General features: G+C 52.4%; 1 protein-coding gene across 1 annotated transcript in view; it reads right to left on the reverse strand.

Moving 5' to 3' along the window:
- The window catches only part of ST3GAL1 (ST3 beta-galactoside alpha-2,3-sialyltransferase 1), a 95,815-nt gene that overhangs the window by 36,994 nt on the left and 43,865 nt on the right, over nt 1–14,956 (reverse strand). The window contains exon 3 of the mRNA XM_040494602.1: nt 4,247–4,302. The gene's annotated coding sequence lies outside the window, so the exon portion shown is untranslated. The remainder of the gene's footprint in view (nt 1–4,246; nt 4,303–14,956) is intronic.

Here is a 14,956-nt window from a genome sequence, read left to right on the forward strand (position 1 = left end):
TAGTAGGTGTTAGACCTCGGGATCAAATCCAGACTTTTTCTGTGCCAACCTATTGTCAAGAGACACTCCTCCAAGGGTCTCGTGCGTTCCCACACGTCTTACTGGGTGGGCTCAGAATGCAAAGCCCTGACCAGTCCTTTATCTGGATTGCTTTTCAGGGTTATGTTTGCAGCAACCAATTGCACGACCTGAGGTAGTCTGGGACCAAAAGAGGGCTTGCTTACCGTTTGCTACAAAATCCTGAACTTTATAACCAGTAAAATGCCCTTGTTAAGTGCCTCGTTGCCCACGAGCAACTTTCTGGCCACTTCCCTCCCCTCCAAATTCACGTGAGACAAGGATGTGTTGGAAGGAAGGAACCAAAAGAAAATTGATTTGACTGAAGAAGGCTAAGCCAATGAATTCGGCGCAGGCATTGTGGAAAACAGATAACACTGACAGGTGAAAGTTGCTCAAATGTTTACATCTTTGTGACCTTCAGAGTCAGCTCAGCCATGAAGTGTCTGGAGTTCGACCGAACGAGGAAAGTGGTCAGGCTGAGCCCGAACGGTCACTGAGAGCACAGACCGTGTCTCATTTACTTCTGTATCTCTGGCACTGTACCCGTACGGGGGCCTGTTTCATGGGCCGAACGATAACAGCCTTGCTGGTCGACTCCCACGCTGACTGCTCGTCGGGGAGGAAGCAGGAAGGGCTGGGCTCTCTTACATACAGGAGTTTTTACTTTTCTTTTTAAGTTTATTCATTCATCTAGAGGGAGAGAGAGAGAGCGAGCGCGGGGGAGGCGCAGAGAGGGAAAGGGAGAGGGAAAATCCCAAGCAGGCTCCGGACTGTCAACACACAGCACAAGGTGGGACTCGATCCCACAAACTGTGTGATCTGAGCTGAAATCGAGAGTCAGATGCTTCACCGACTGGGCCACCCAGGCGCCCCCATACGGGGGCTTGTTGAGCGTTCCTTCTGGGAAACTTTCAAGGCGTTCACAGGCCAGTAACCAGGCAGAACTGCTGTCTGATTATTCTTTTTCCAGCTGAATGAGCTTCAGTTAATGGAACACTTTAATAAGTCCTTCTGGGTCCCAGGGAAAGAGAGACGTTCCTCTGCTCCTAGAAATGAATTTCTGGTTCCACAGCCACAGGCCCCACACCAGAGAGAGGCGAGGACTGCTTGAGGCTCTTATCTGAATGCCCGAGGCAGGATCACCAAGGTCGTGCCCCCTGCACTGGGCATCCCTCTGCTGAGAGTTCCAGGCTCACAAAATCAAAAGGGAGCTGCTGGAAGGCTCTGTCCCGATGCCTGACTGCCGTCTGCCTCGGAGGCAAAGGCTTGTGGCATTTCAAGATCACAGAGGAACGGAGGGAGGACCCTACCTGTCTGCTTCCTTTTCCAGGTAGGGAAAGCAAGGCTCAGGGACGTGACTTGTCCGAGGCTGTATAGGCATCTGTGGTGGCAGCAAGACTTGAACTCGTGGTCCCTAATTCTCCAAACACGTCCCTTCCAGCGCACCCCGCCCGTGAGCTGCTTCAGCAGGTGCCAGACAGGTGTCATTACCAACCAAGATGGCGGAGGAAGGGACCTCCGGGCGGGACTGGAAGCTGCCCAAGATTACAGCCTGCTGATGGCCGTGCCGGGCCACAGGTGGGTCTGCTTCTGCCCACCCCCCCCCCATACCGAATATGAAGCTACTTCAAATGTCAACCAAGAATGAACTGTACAAAATGGGTTAAGGAATCAGATGAGTCATTTCCTATTAGATATACACTTTTTTTCTGCTCCACTCAATTCTGTTTGATTTCTTCTTCTTGTCTTTTTTCTTCTTCTTTTTTTTTTTTTTTTGCTACATAGCCATGACCCCTTACCTCACCCCTGCAGACACTTGGAGGTGACAGATGGAGGAGACAACAGAGACTAGTAGCTGTGTTGGTGGGAGAGTGGGGAGGCAAACATACAGAGGGTCGAAGAGTGTTCTGGTACAACAGTCACATTCCCTGCCCCAGGGCCTTTGCACCTGCCACCCTTCCTGCCCCGCCTAGAAGATTCTTAGCCTAGAATCCACACAGCTTGCTCTCTGGCTGCATTCATGGTTCTGCCCAGATGCCCTCCCTGGAGGGGCCTTCCCTGATCCCCCTAAAATTGCATCGCTGTCAGTGCTCCCTTGCTCAGCTACATTTCCCTTTGCAGACCCAGTCACAAAATGACACTTCACTGTACACGGTATTCCTTCTCTATTTGTCTCTCTTCCCCCACTAGGGGAGGGCAGGGACCTCACCTGCATCCTTTACTGCTGTGTCCCCCATACTGAGAACAGCGGTGGGCTCTCAATATGTGTGGGCTGCACACAGGATGCAAAGTGCTCGGAGCTCAGCGAGCAGAGGTCCCTTTGGGTTTGTGTAGAGTGGGAGGTGGTGGGGGAGGGGGAGTTCTGGGTCATTTCTGGGCCTCAGTGTCCTCATATGGAAAATGGGATGGTGACAGTGACATCCTCAAGGCAGGGTGGCCCACGGATGGCCCAGGGCAAGTGTCCGGCTCAGGGCGGGTGCCTCTCCCCTCGGGAGGTTTCCCCCTCTGACCTGAGCTCTGTTGGCCCCGGACCAAGCAGACCAGTCACCTTCGGGGACGGGAGGCAGAGCTCCGCCCACAGACTTCCTGTGGTTTTTGCAAAAACAATAAAGCCAAAAATATTACAAAACCGCACTCTACATCTGTGCAGGCAGCGAGAGCTGTGGCGAGCAAGTGTGCATCCTGCCTCCTGGGGTCCTCTGTGGCGAGGCAGGATGTGGGGCTCACGGCATGGGAGGGGCACCCGGCCCTACCAGGGGGCCCACGGGTCTGGTTCCCAGAGAGCCCGCGGCCTCAGAGTGACTTCCATGGAATACTGGGATGTCAGATGGAGGGGGGTTCGTTCCCCCCGGGAGTGCGTGTGACTCTGGATTTGTCCCAACCAGGGTACCCATGGAGGGTGGGGCTGTTTCCATCAAGTATCACCCCTTTCTCAGTCAGTCCCCTGCCCTGATGGGCTTTTCCTTGTCAACTCAGGAGCATAAGCGGCTGCATGAGCATCATCGAAGACTCATTGCCGCCCTGGCCAGAAACCACAAGGATCCCACTGTACGGATGGACAAACTGAGGCCCAGTGAAGGTAAAGGACGTGGTGAAATTCACCCAGTGCAACGTGGCGGAACCAGACCTAGAACCAGCTTTCCGGACTTCTGGACGAGGACGTTAGTGAGGTCGCGGTTTCCGGATTTTGTTTAAGCTAGAATCTTACCCGGGCAGAAACTAACGACTGAAGCAGATTTTCCAGTTGAGGGGGGCGGGGCCCAGCCCGGACACTGGGGCCTCCCCACCACCCCGAAGATGGCTTGAAAACCAACATCACACCCACCTCTACCCCTACTCTAGAGGTTTCTCTGAGGACTTAGGAGACCAAATCAGGCGGTTCATCTGCGGTCACGTTACTAAGTGGGGCTTGTTCATTCTCAAAGATTTTTCAGAAGCAGGTTCTAGGAAACCTTCTGAAAACAAGAGAGTGGGCCTCAAGGATGAGGAAATGAAGAGGAGCACTCTTGGTGACGGGGGTTGGGGGGGGAGCGTGAGAGGTAGCAGGACCGGAAAGCGGAGATGGTCAGAATCACACTGAGGGTGCAGAAAAGGCTGGGGGAGGTTAGCCCTTGGCAAGGCACCTGCTTGGGTGTGGGATGAGGGCGCTGGGGGCCTGGGCTGGTGTCAGCCCGGTGCTGGACCCCACTTCCGCCACCTGTCCTGCCCTCCTTCCCACCGCGAAGTCAAGGATCGTACTTTCTGAATCACAAAGACACCTCCACGGTCAAAATGGTCTATAGGCACAGTCTGCACACGAAATGTAAGACATGCTTTAGGACGGGGCGCAGAATGCATTTCTCACGCCGCACGCGTTGGTGACTTGGGGCATTTAAACGTAGCGAAAAGGGGAAGCCCTTGACTAAGCAGAACTTTCCAGTGATTCGATGAGCGTCCGGTTCCCTGAACACTGCCCCACCGCGTGGGATTAGAAAGGATCCCCTTCAAAATATCCTGTATGTCTGGAGGGCCTACTGTGCTCTGTAGGAGGCACCGGGAGAGTTACGACACTAACCGGGTCACAGGTCTCCCACCCTTGGCTGCCGGGGGACAACCGTTTCAACGCAGTTTAAGACAGAGAAAGCAAGCAATTAACAGCACAGGCTCTGGAGTCACCGAGAGCTGGGCTCAAGTTCCAGCCACTCACCAGCTGTGCGATCTCGGGGGGAGTGCCTCAACCTCTCGGAGCCTCGGCTTCTTCATCTGAAAAACAGAAAAAAAAAGTACTCAGACTTACCGCAGGGAGAAGGCGGGAAGATCTCTCCAGACTGTGCCAGCAACAAGCTAAGCTCACACACCCAGAGTAAACAGGGAGTGCTATTCTGATGGCAGAGCCCCGTCAGGCCCACTGGTGGCGAAAGAGAAGAGTCACCAGCAGAGCGTGGGGTCAGAGCCGGGAGCACTGAGTGGGGAGGCTCTGTGCTCCAAAATGTAAACGAACGCTGTGCACTGCGCGATCTCTGAGGCCGCTTCCTGCCCCAGATCGGAGACCAGGGGCCGGGGTGTGCCTAATTTGGAGATGTCCTGTGCACCCGGCAGGGTCAGCCACTCCACACAACCCGTGCAACCTCACGGTTGCACGCACAGTCCCCGAGGCAGCTCCGGCCTCCCGTCGGACCTGGGAGGAAACTGAGGCTCAGGCACGCGGAGTGGCTTGGTGGGGCCACAGGAGCGGGGAGGGGCGGCGTGGGACTGGAAGCTATTGTTCCCCCATGACGGGAAGAGAGAGGCCCGTGCAGGTGGCACCTGCAACCGGGCTGGTGGCAAGTCCCGGCTCACGTGGGGGGCGGGGGGAGGAGGGTCTGACTCTGGAATGTTCTAACTGGCAGGAATCAGACAGCTGGGCATTTTCTAAAGGGAGAGGTTACTTGAATCTGAGACTCAGGAAGTATTATTGTTGTTCTGGCTTTTTTCCTAAGTGCTGGGGGGGGGGGGGGGGGCTCCCAAAACAGTAATAAGGACAGATGAAAATCCCGCCCCAGCTCTCCCCATGGTATTAATAATAAGCCCTCAGCTTGCAGTAGCTTCAGCCGCTCGCTGTCACGGCTCTCGTCACCTGTGAGGCATGCAAAATGCTTTCCCTCTGGGAGTGGGGATGAAGAGAACTTTCTATAGCATTCCAATTTTAGTACGTGTGCCTGCCAAGGCAAGCAAGAAAAGAACTTTCGGGATAGTCAAGACCACCTGGGCTTGTTTCTCTCCCTTTCACCTGAATGCACCTGCGCCCGTGGATCTGAGCTCACTGACCTCTGCAGGTCAACAGTGGATGACCCAGAGGCCCATGGATGTTAATATTACAGAGTGGCCGCTCCGGCCAGCGGGAGTCAGTGCCCAGGATGGGCTGTCCTGCCTCTGTCTGACTCTCCATGGAAACAACATGAAAGGAAAATTTTTAGAAAGTACACAATAGTTTAATTCGAAGTAATTACTTTCTAGAATAAGCAGCGTGTGTTGTTTGCACCCTTTTTCCTGCCACAGATCGGGGAGCATTGGGCGGGGGACATAGTCTTGCATAACTAACACTGGATGAGCTTCAAGGCCATCAGGGCAGCGGCTAGCTGTGTATCTTTCAGTGAGTCACTTTTCCACCATGCCTCAGTTTCCTGATCTGTAAAGTAGGGAGAATGACAGTGTCTAGCTCCCGGCTTGCTTAAAAGATTAAGAAGGCCAACATATATGAAGTGTTTAAACTATGCCTGGCATACAGTAAGTCCTCTCTATGGGAAAAGCTGCCATCATCATAATCACCATCACTACCACCACCAACATCACCATCGCCATCATCACCACCATCAATATCATCTCCATCATCATCGTCATATCTTCAACATCATCTTCACCATCACCATCATCATATCTTCATCACCATCATATCAACAGCAGTGGCATCACCATTATATCTTTATCATTATCATATCATTACCATCATCATATCACCATTACCATCACCATCACCATCATTACCACCATCACCTCCATCGACATCACCATCACCATCTCCATCAACATCATCATCAATATCAACATCATCACCATCAACATCATCATCACCATCACCGTCTCCATCAACATCATCATCAACATCAGCATCATCATCACCATCACCATCACCATCTCCATCAACATCACCATCTCCATCAACATCATCATCAACATCAACATCATCATCAACATCAACAACATCACCATCAACATCATCATCACCATCACCATCTCCATCACCATCAACATCACCATCTTCACCATCACCATCTCCATCAACATCATCATCAACATCAACATCATCATCACCATCACCATCTCCATCAACATCACCATCTCCATCAACATCACCATCGCCATCTCCATCAACATCATCATCAACATCAACATCATCACCATCAACATCATCATCACCATCACCATCTCCATCAACATCACCATCAACATCACCATCAACATCACCATCATCACCACCACCATCTCCATCAACATCATCACCACTATCACCTCCATCAACATCACCGTCACCATCTCCATCAACATCATCATCAACATCAACATCATCGCCATCAACATCATCATCACCATCACCATCACCATCTCCATCAACATCAACATCACCATCTCCATCAACAGCATCATCACCATCATCACCACCATCACCTCCATCAACATCATCACCACTATCACCTCCATCAACATCATCATCACTGTCTCCATCAACATCACCATCAGCATCATCATCGCCAAAACTATCACCATCATCATCATCACTGCTCTCATCTCCATCACCATTCACCGTCACCATCTACTCTGGGCCAGATGCGACACATCTTATGGGAAGTGTCATTGATCCCGTTTCCCAGATGAGGAAATTGAGCCTGCGAGAGTCAACACACACAGACTTATTTGTTGTGCCAATAATTACTTAGCAGTGAGCTGGGAGGAGGCACATGGCACCATCTGCCCCAACACTGCTGAGCTGAGCTGAGCCACATCAAGCAGAGGACTTGGAAAGGCAGGCTGTCCCCATGTCCTTTGATCATTTTCTCCTTAGCTGGTGGATCCCTCTGTTAAACACACAGCCTCAGACACATGCCTCCCTAAGCAAGGCCACATATGTATTAGGAATAAGAGGCAAACACGGAGTTTGGAGTGTTGCCACTGAATCCCAAGAGGAGACTCTGAGCCTGGTGGTTCTACGAATGGCTACTCAAGACAAATACCCAAACTCATAAACGAGACCCAGAAACTTCCCTGGACACAAAGCCGTGCGAGTGAGTTCTCCTGATGCCCATCCACATCCAGCCCTGTTGTGCAGGGTCATTACGGTGCTTTCTTGGTGGGGGACAGTATCTGTGGCAGGGGGCTTGGAGAATTACTGCCACTTGGGGGTTTACAACAGCATCTTTGTAAAAAGAATCTCTCGGAGTCAATTCTGGTTCTGAACATTGCCCAATTACCTTAGCGTAGGCACCAAAGGCCACAAGAAAATGAAAATCTACTGAGATTTTGCTGGCGAGAACTTGGGCCATTTTCTTATTTTTTGTTTGTTTGTTTAAATTCCAGTAGAGTTAGCATACAGCATTATGTTGGTTCCAGGCATACAATACAGCGATTCAACAGTCCCATATATTACCCAGCGTGGTATTATCTACAGTAGCTAAGTTATGGAGGCAGCCTTAGTGTCCATCAACAGATGAACGGGTAAAGAAGACATGGTGTATCTATGCAATGGAATACTATTCGGCCATAAAAAAGGAGTGAAGTCTTGCCATTTGCAAAACATCCGTCTTGATGTGGTAGGTCCCGGTTGGCATAAGGAAAGGACGTGCCTCAAGCCACAGCAGGTGAGCAACACCCAGGGCTCCCCCAAACCTGGGGGGCTCCCATTAACTGCTTCCTGCTTCACCACAGGAGGACAAAAAATGTCTTCTCTGAGCACCTAGTTTGTGCCAGGGAATTGGGACAGGTGACAAGGACATAAAGACGAATGGAATGAAGAGTCACCACAGCAGAGAAATGCCCCATCAGTACAGTTCGGGCCAAGTGACAACCAAGCACGAATAGCAACCCGACTCCTATTCAGTGCTTTCTTGTGAAGCCCTACCCGCCCCCTCAGCCCCCGCCCCTGCCAACGGGGCTGTTATTTGGAGACAAGGCCTATAGGGAGGTAATTAAGGGGAGATGCGGTCATATGATTGGGGCCCTAGTCCCACAGACCAGCATCCTTGTAAGAAAAAGAAGAGACTAGGGGTGCCTGGGTGGCTCAGCCGGTTAAGCATCCGACTTCGGCTCAGGTCATGATCTCGCGGTCCGTGAGTTTGAGCCCCGCGTCAGGCTCTGTGCTGACAGCTCAGAGCCTGGAGCCTGTTTCAGATTCTGTGTCTCCCTTTCTCTCTGACCCTCCCCCATTCAAGCTCTGTCTCTCCCTGTCTCAAAAATAAATAAACGTTAAAAATTAAAAAAAAAAAAAAAGAAACAAAGAAAAAGAAGAGACCCTGAAACGCACTCACAGTGCACACGTAAAGAAAGACCAGCAAGGACACAGCAGAAAGATGGCCGTCTACAAGCTGGGAAGAGAAGTCTCATGAGACACCACCTTTGACGGCAACTCGATCTTGGACTTCTAGCCCAAGTGAGAAAGAGAAAATAAGTTTTCGTTGTTTACGACACCCAGCTGTAGAACTCTGTTATGGCAGCCCCAGGAGACTCACGCAGGGCTGTGATTGTCATGCCCATTTTACAGATGAGGAAGCTGGGGCATGAGGAGGAGAAGTACCTTCCAGAAGGCCACCCAGCTACTAAATGGTAGAGCCAGGGGGTCAGACCTACGCGTCTGGCTGCAGAGCCCAGCAGTTTACGGCCAACTGCGTTACACAAATATGTATTTCCTGCCTCCTCGGTCCCTACTTTCACTGTGAGAAGACTATACCTCCCCCCTGCTTTGATGTTCGGTTTGGTCAGCTCTCTTGCTTTGGCCACTGGGATGTCAACAGATAGGAAGTGTGCCATCTCTTGGCAGAAGGCTTAAGTTTGATTATGCGGGGGCACCTGGGTGGTGCAGTCGGTTGAGCGTCGGACTCTTGGTTTCAGCTCAGGTCACGGTCCCAGGGTCATGGGACCAAACCCCATGTTGGGCTCTGCACTGAGCATAAAAAATGCTTGAGATTCTCTCTCCTTCTGCCCCTCTTCCCCACTTGTACTCTCTCTCTCTCTCTCTCTAATAATAATAATAAATTTGATTATCTGTTTTTTGTTTTTTTTTTTTTCAGTTCTAGCATGAGTGTGGCACACCCTAGATAACGACTACCTTTGGCCCAGGCCTTAGAGAAAACTCAAGGAACATTGTTGAGCCACAGCTGGCCTGCAACGGACCCACAGTCTACTTGCAATGTGAACACGAAATAAGCATTTGTTGAAAGGAGATTTAGGGATTGTTTGTTATGCAGCAAAGCTGACACATGTAGGGCTCGGTTTGCAATTATTCTATCTGCAACCAACCAACATCCAATGTGTAAGAATGGAGTAGGAGCTCAGGAGATCTGACTTCCAGCACAGGCTCTGCCATTCGCCAGCTCTTTGGCATTCACTTCTCTGCGCCTCGGTTTCCTCAGTGGCAAAACGGGGATAATAATAGTACCTACATCCTGAGGTTGACGCAAAGAGTCTGCGAGAGAGGATATCAAGTCCTCAGCATAGTGCCTGACCTAGGAAGGGCTCACTATGGTTGTCAAGGAGGATGCATGTGATGTGTTAAAGCTAAAGAAATATGGCTGGGTTCAGATCGAGTGCTCCTTTTTCAGTGCATCCTTTAGCGCCCCCTTGGCCAGCCAGTGTGGAGGTCTACGTTCTACCAGAGGACACCCAGAGCCCGGTCCTCCTCAGGGAGGGAGCAGGAGGGTGGATAAGGAAGGAGCAGGGAGGCCCTTGGGTCTTGTGAAGGGGAAGCTGGGCTCTCTCCCAGGCCCAGAGTTGTTGGGGAAGCATGGGTTGGAAAGAAGGGTAGAAAGGTACCTTGAAGGGCTGGCTCCTTTTCTCTCACTCACAGATGAGAAACTAAGGCCCAGAAAGGGGAGTGTCTTCCCCAAGGTCATACAGCTGGTTAGCATCAGAACTTGGACCAGAACCTCGGTCTCCCGAGAGCAGCTCAGGCATCATTCCACCGCCTCCTGCTCATTTAGGAAGAAATGAGACTCATTCCTCATGCCGGCTTGGAAGGCAAATGTCAAGTGTCTCTATCCTCGTGGGTGGATTTACCAAAACTCAACACTGATTCAACAAGCTTTCCTTTGAGTCACTTCAAAACACCCCCTTCTCTTTCTGGGAAAGTCAATCCTGTTCACAGATCCCGGATCCTGGAACAGGTGGTGAGGCCGTCAGCTGTGAATACATGGCAGGCCATACAACAGGAGTCGGTGGTTGCTAGAGTTGTTCTTTTGAGGGTCCCTGTTCACTGGTCTGTGTTCCCCCAAGCCTCCCAATAGGCAATAGACAACTGCCTGTCAAGAGCATGGGACCGGGTGCTCTATGTTAGAGAAGACACAGACTGTGCTGGGCAGGGAGGGCTTCAGGGAGGAGGCAGCCCTGGCCCCGGATCTAGAGAGATGGGAAGAATGTGACAAGGCACAAGAGGAAAGGAATTCCAGAGTCCTGTAGGGTCAAGTTTTGAAAGGGAGCAAGGAGAACAAACGTTTCACGTTTTTTTTTTTTTTTTTGTTTTGGTGTGGGGGGGGGCGGCGGGGGGGAGGGCGGGAGGGCAGAGCTGACAATGAGTAAGAGTAGAAGAGGCCGTAATTGGAATTTTCAGGGAGGACAACTCAAGTGAGCTTCAGTTGATTCGTCTGAAAAATGGGGAAACTGAGGCCAACGGCATAGGCTCCTGGAGGGTAGCAAATGATGGAACACACGTGGAGTATCTCAGCGTAGTCACACAGGCAGTTTAGAGCTGCACCCCCAACACAGCAGCTCCTGTTGAGAGACAGTCCCTCATGGTCTCTTGTGCATCTATGTCTCTTAGAAGCAGAATTACTGGCAGCTTCTGTTCTGGGCTAGCTTTTCAAGGATGTATAGGGAATGGAAGGTAGGGGGAGGGTGTCCGTCTGGAGCAGTATCATAATGTTCCCCCCCCAGGGGAAAAGTTGGGGAGGTCTGCTTGCAGCCCGTTCTAAAAGATCATGGTTCCTCATCCACGAAGCAAAGCCAGAGGAAATGAGGCCAACGGGAAGCTCAGGCTGTGGGCTGTGCTGTGAGTAACAAAGTCCTTTGTCTCTGATCCAGGAAACTCGTGTCTTCCGCCGGCATCTGGCATCCAGCTAAGGTCTTAGCTAGCAAGCCGAGTAACGCCTCCGGATCTCCTCAGTTCTTTACAGCCGCTGGCCACACGTGGCTACTTCTCCTTAAAACCAAATGAAATGTAAAATTTAGCTCCTCAGTTGTATTAGCCAAATATCCAGGACGCAACGGCCCCATGTGGTGGGTGGCTGCTAGACTGGACAGTACAGATCTGGGCCATTTCCATCGCTGGGAAAGTTCTCTTGGCGGGCCCTGGTCTAGTAGTAAGAGCACAGGGTTTGGGGTTCAATCCTTGATTCTACTACTTACTGGCCAGGAGCATTTGAGCAAGTTACTTCACCTCTTTGGGCCCCTCTTCCTCATCTGTAAGGCCAGAGACACAGGGCTGAGTTCACGGATACTCGCAAGGATTTCACAAGATAACCCGTACAAAGTATACCCAGCCTGGGCCTACGGTGAGGGCTCCCTAACCAAGAGCTAACGTTTTCAGGTAGTGAGCGAATGCCAGGTCCCCCCCGTCACACCACAGTTGAGGGTGGTGGCAGGCAACATGAGGGAGGCGACGGAATAGGTGGGAAGGTGGCAAAACCCAGAGGGGCCTGGGAAGCCGGGCCCAGAGGCCTTGCCTTACGCCAGAGGCGAGTGGGAGCCTTAGAAGATTGTAGACAGAGGGATGCCTCTTCTCCCCCAACCCAAGCTCACGGAGGCAGCAGAGAGAGAAGAGAGATCACAGGCTCTGGCCCAGAAGAGGGAGGTGACATTCTGCACCGCTGGCTGCAAGGCCTCGGGCCAGATGTTTTACCTCAAGAGCCAAGGCTTAGGCCGTGCAGACACCGGCATTATAAGACCCACGTCGCAGGGTTATCGAGAGAGTTAAGTGCGACGACCCGTGCAAAGCTCCCGGTTTCTGGCACACAGTAGGGACACGAGGAAAAGAAAATCTTCTTCTCTGCGCTGGCCCAGAGGACGAGCAGGAAACCTGAGTGGCACCGAGGGGCAGGAGCTGGTAACCAAGAGATGCTGGGCTTTCCTTAGGTTGCAGATTACTCCCAGTGACCTCCGGAGTCCCTTCAGCTGGAAAGGCAGGTTTCAGGTTTGCATTTCTCAGCCAGGGTCGGGCTACTTGTCCCCGTAGAGCAGACGGTATTGGCACCAGCCTGAATGGCCATTCCCCCCTCAGCTGCTGTGACCGTTGGCTCCGGGGGATCAGCCCGGTTGGACGGGAGCTGCCCTCCCTGGGAGGCGACCACACCCTGGTCCCCTTCCCCCCGGGCAGCCCCCGGACAATGACGGAGGTGCCCGGGGTTACAGGATCCTTTGGCTCAGTGTGGAACCAACCCTATTGTGGGTGCATTTTGTGCTCAGGGGTCCCATGGAGTCAGCTAAGGGTTGACTACAGCTGGAGGCATAGCCCTGCTCAGCTTCTCTCCCCCACCCTGCTCTGTCCTGTCCCCCTCACCGCCCACCCCCTTCTCCTGGAGCACCTCCTTGGTAATCCACACACAGCCGAACGCCTGCCTCAGGCTCTGCTGGGAGGGAACTGAGATCCCTGCATAAAGCTGGCCTGAGCCACAACTGTCAGTAAGAGGAAGCTGCACGAGTGAAATGTTTTCAAGTTCAGAGAACTCTGCAAGAGCGAGGGATCTCTTCGGCAACCGCCTGGTCCAAACCCTTGGCTTCATAATGAGCAACCAGACACCCTCGGTCATTTAGCAAAGACTCATCGGGGCCCAGAATGTGCCAGGCTCTGTTTTGGATGCTGGGGACTCAAGGGCGAACAAGGCAGCACCCCCCCTCTTCTTGAAGCTTCCGGATCACTTCAAACAGCAGGCCACAGCGAACACCACCGGGGCCCCCAGGCCAACGCCACCTTTCACGCCGGATTATTTCGACAAGTGCCAGCTCCACTTCCCACGCGGCTTCTCTGGGCTTTCATGTGAAGGCGCCCATCAGACACGAGGCCGATAAATATTTCATTGTCCTTCCATCTCATCCCACATCAAATGAAACGCGGCTGCGGGAGGCGTGGGGGAAGATCTGCTCAACTCGGAGACGAGTCGAGGCAAGAGGGTGGGTTTTTGAAGGGGCTCGCTGCTCTCTGAAGCGGGTTCTGCTGCTTGCCTGCCAGCCAGCCTGAAACCAGTACTGAAAGCCTCTGGGGCCTCAGTCTCTTCGTCCGGAAAATGGGCACGCCGGTAGCCTTGACACAGAGGAGTGAAGGCGGCTCGCAGTCTCGGCACGCTGGGCACGGGTATCTTGTCTCATCACCACCGACAGTGTGTGTGCTTGGGCTTGGGGGGGGGGTTCTCCTCTGCCCAAGGTGGGGGGCGGGATGGAGTAGGAGTCTGAGGAGGCCAGCCCCCAGTTCCTTCTTCCAAAGTCCTCACACTGTGCAATTCTCCGTAACAACCACTGACTTTTCCACTAGGAATCTGAGTGATCGGCCACAGCGGACAGAGGGCAGAGGAGCGAAACCCTCGCCACTCTCCCTCTTTGGGTCTCCAGCATTCTTACCCGGTGCCCGAATTAAATCCCTTCGATGTACTTGCACATTTTGGCAGTAAATACTCATCTCAGGGGTTTTGAAAAGAGCAGCAAACACCTTCTGAAAATCCTCATCCAGCTGAGGCCCGCGAAGGATGGAGAGGCAAGGTTATCCGGGTTTGGGGCTTTCATTAGCGGTGTAGGGGGAGGGAGATGTGCAGGGAACCTCTAAGTCCCTGGGGAAATAGTGAAAAAGAATATAATGGAAACACAGAAGGGCGACTGTGAACCACCTACTAGGTGCCTAGCAGGTAACGTTTACCAACTACTCACATGTGCACAGTTTCAAACGCTTTATGTGGATTAAGCCATTCCATCTTCCAAACAACCTAGTGTTAGGGGCCTCGTGTCACTTCCTCTTTGGGCAAGCACAGAGAGGTGAAGTCACTTGGCCAAGGTCACATGGCCAGTAGATGGCAATGTCAGTACCTGAATCCAGAATGCCAGGCTCCGGGGCTGACGCTGATGGTGACACAGGACTTAAAAGTCGTCTCCCTTCCCCTGGGCTACAGACCACAGACCTTGTTACATGTAATCACGCCCATTTGTTTTTTGTTTTTTTTTTAGCTTTGAAAAAAATGTTTATTTATTTTGAGAGAGAGGGAGATGGAGCGTGAGTAGGGGAGGGGCAGAGAGAGAGAGAGAGAGAGAGAGAATCCCAAACAGGCTCTGGACCATCAGCACAGAGCCCGAGGCAGAGCTCAGTCTCACGAACCGTGAGATCATGACCCGAGCCGAAATCAAGAGACTGACGCTTAACCGACTGAGCCACCGGGGCACCCCGATCACTTGTATTCTTAAGGAGCATCCGTCAAGGTGCAGACAGGTAAAGGGTCTCTCTGTGAGCGCACTTGGAGACTCAAACCCAAGCGTCCTGTCCTCAGGGTGCCCTGAGGCCACCCAAGCCAAGGGTGGGCAGGGGAGGGAACCTGGGAGGGAAGGCGGAGAAAAGCCACTGGACCCCACAAATCCGGACAAGCAAATGCATCTCTCCACTGGCCCTGTGCAGAACCTGCTGGGGCTTTTGAGTTTTTAA

The sequence above is a fragment of the Herpailurus yagouaroundi genome, unplaced genomic scaffold (genome assembly GCF_014898765.1).
Source record: "Herpailurus yagouaroundi ecotype Mexico unplaced genomic scaffold, PumYag 186, whole genome shotgun sequence".
NCBI classification, from domain to species: Eukaryota; Metazoa; Chordata; class Mammalia; order Carnivora; family Felidae; genus Herpailurus; species Herpailurus yagouaroundi.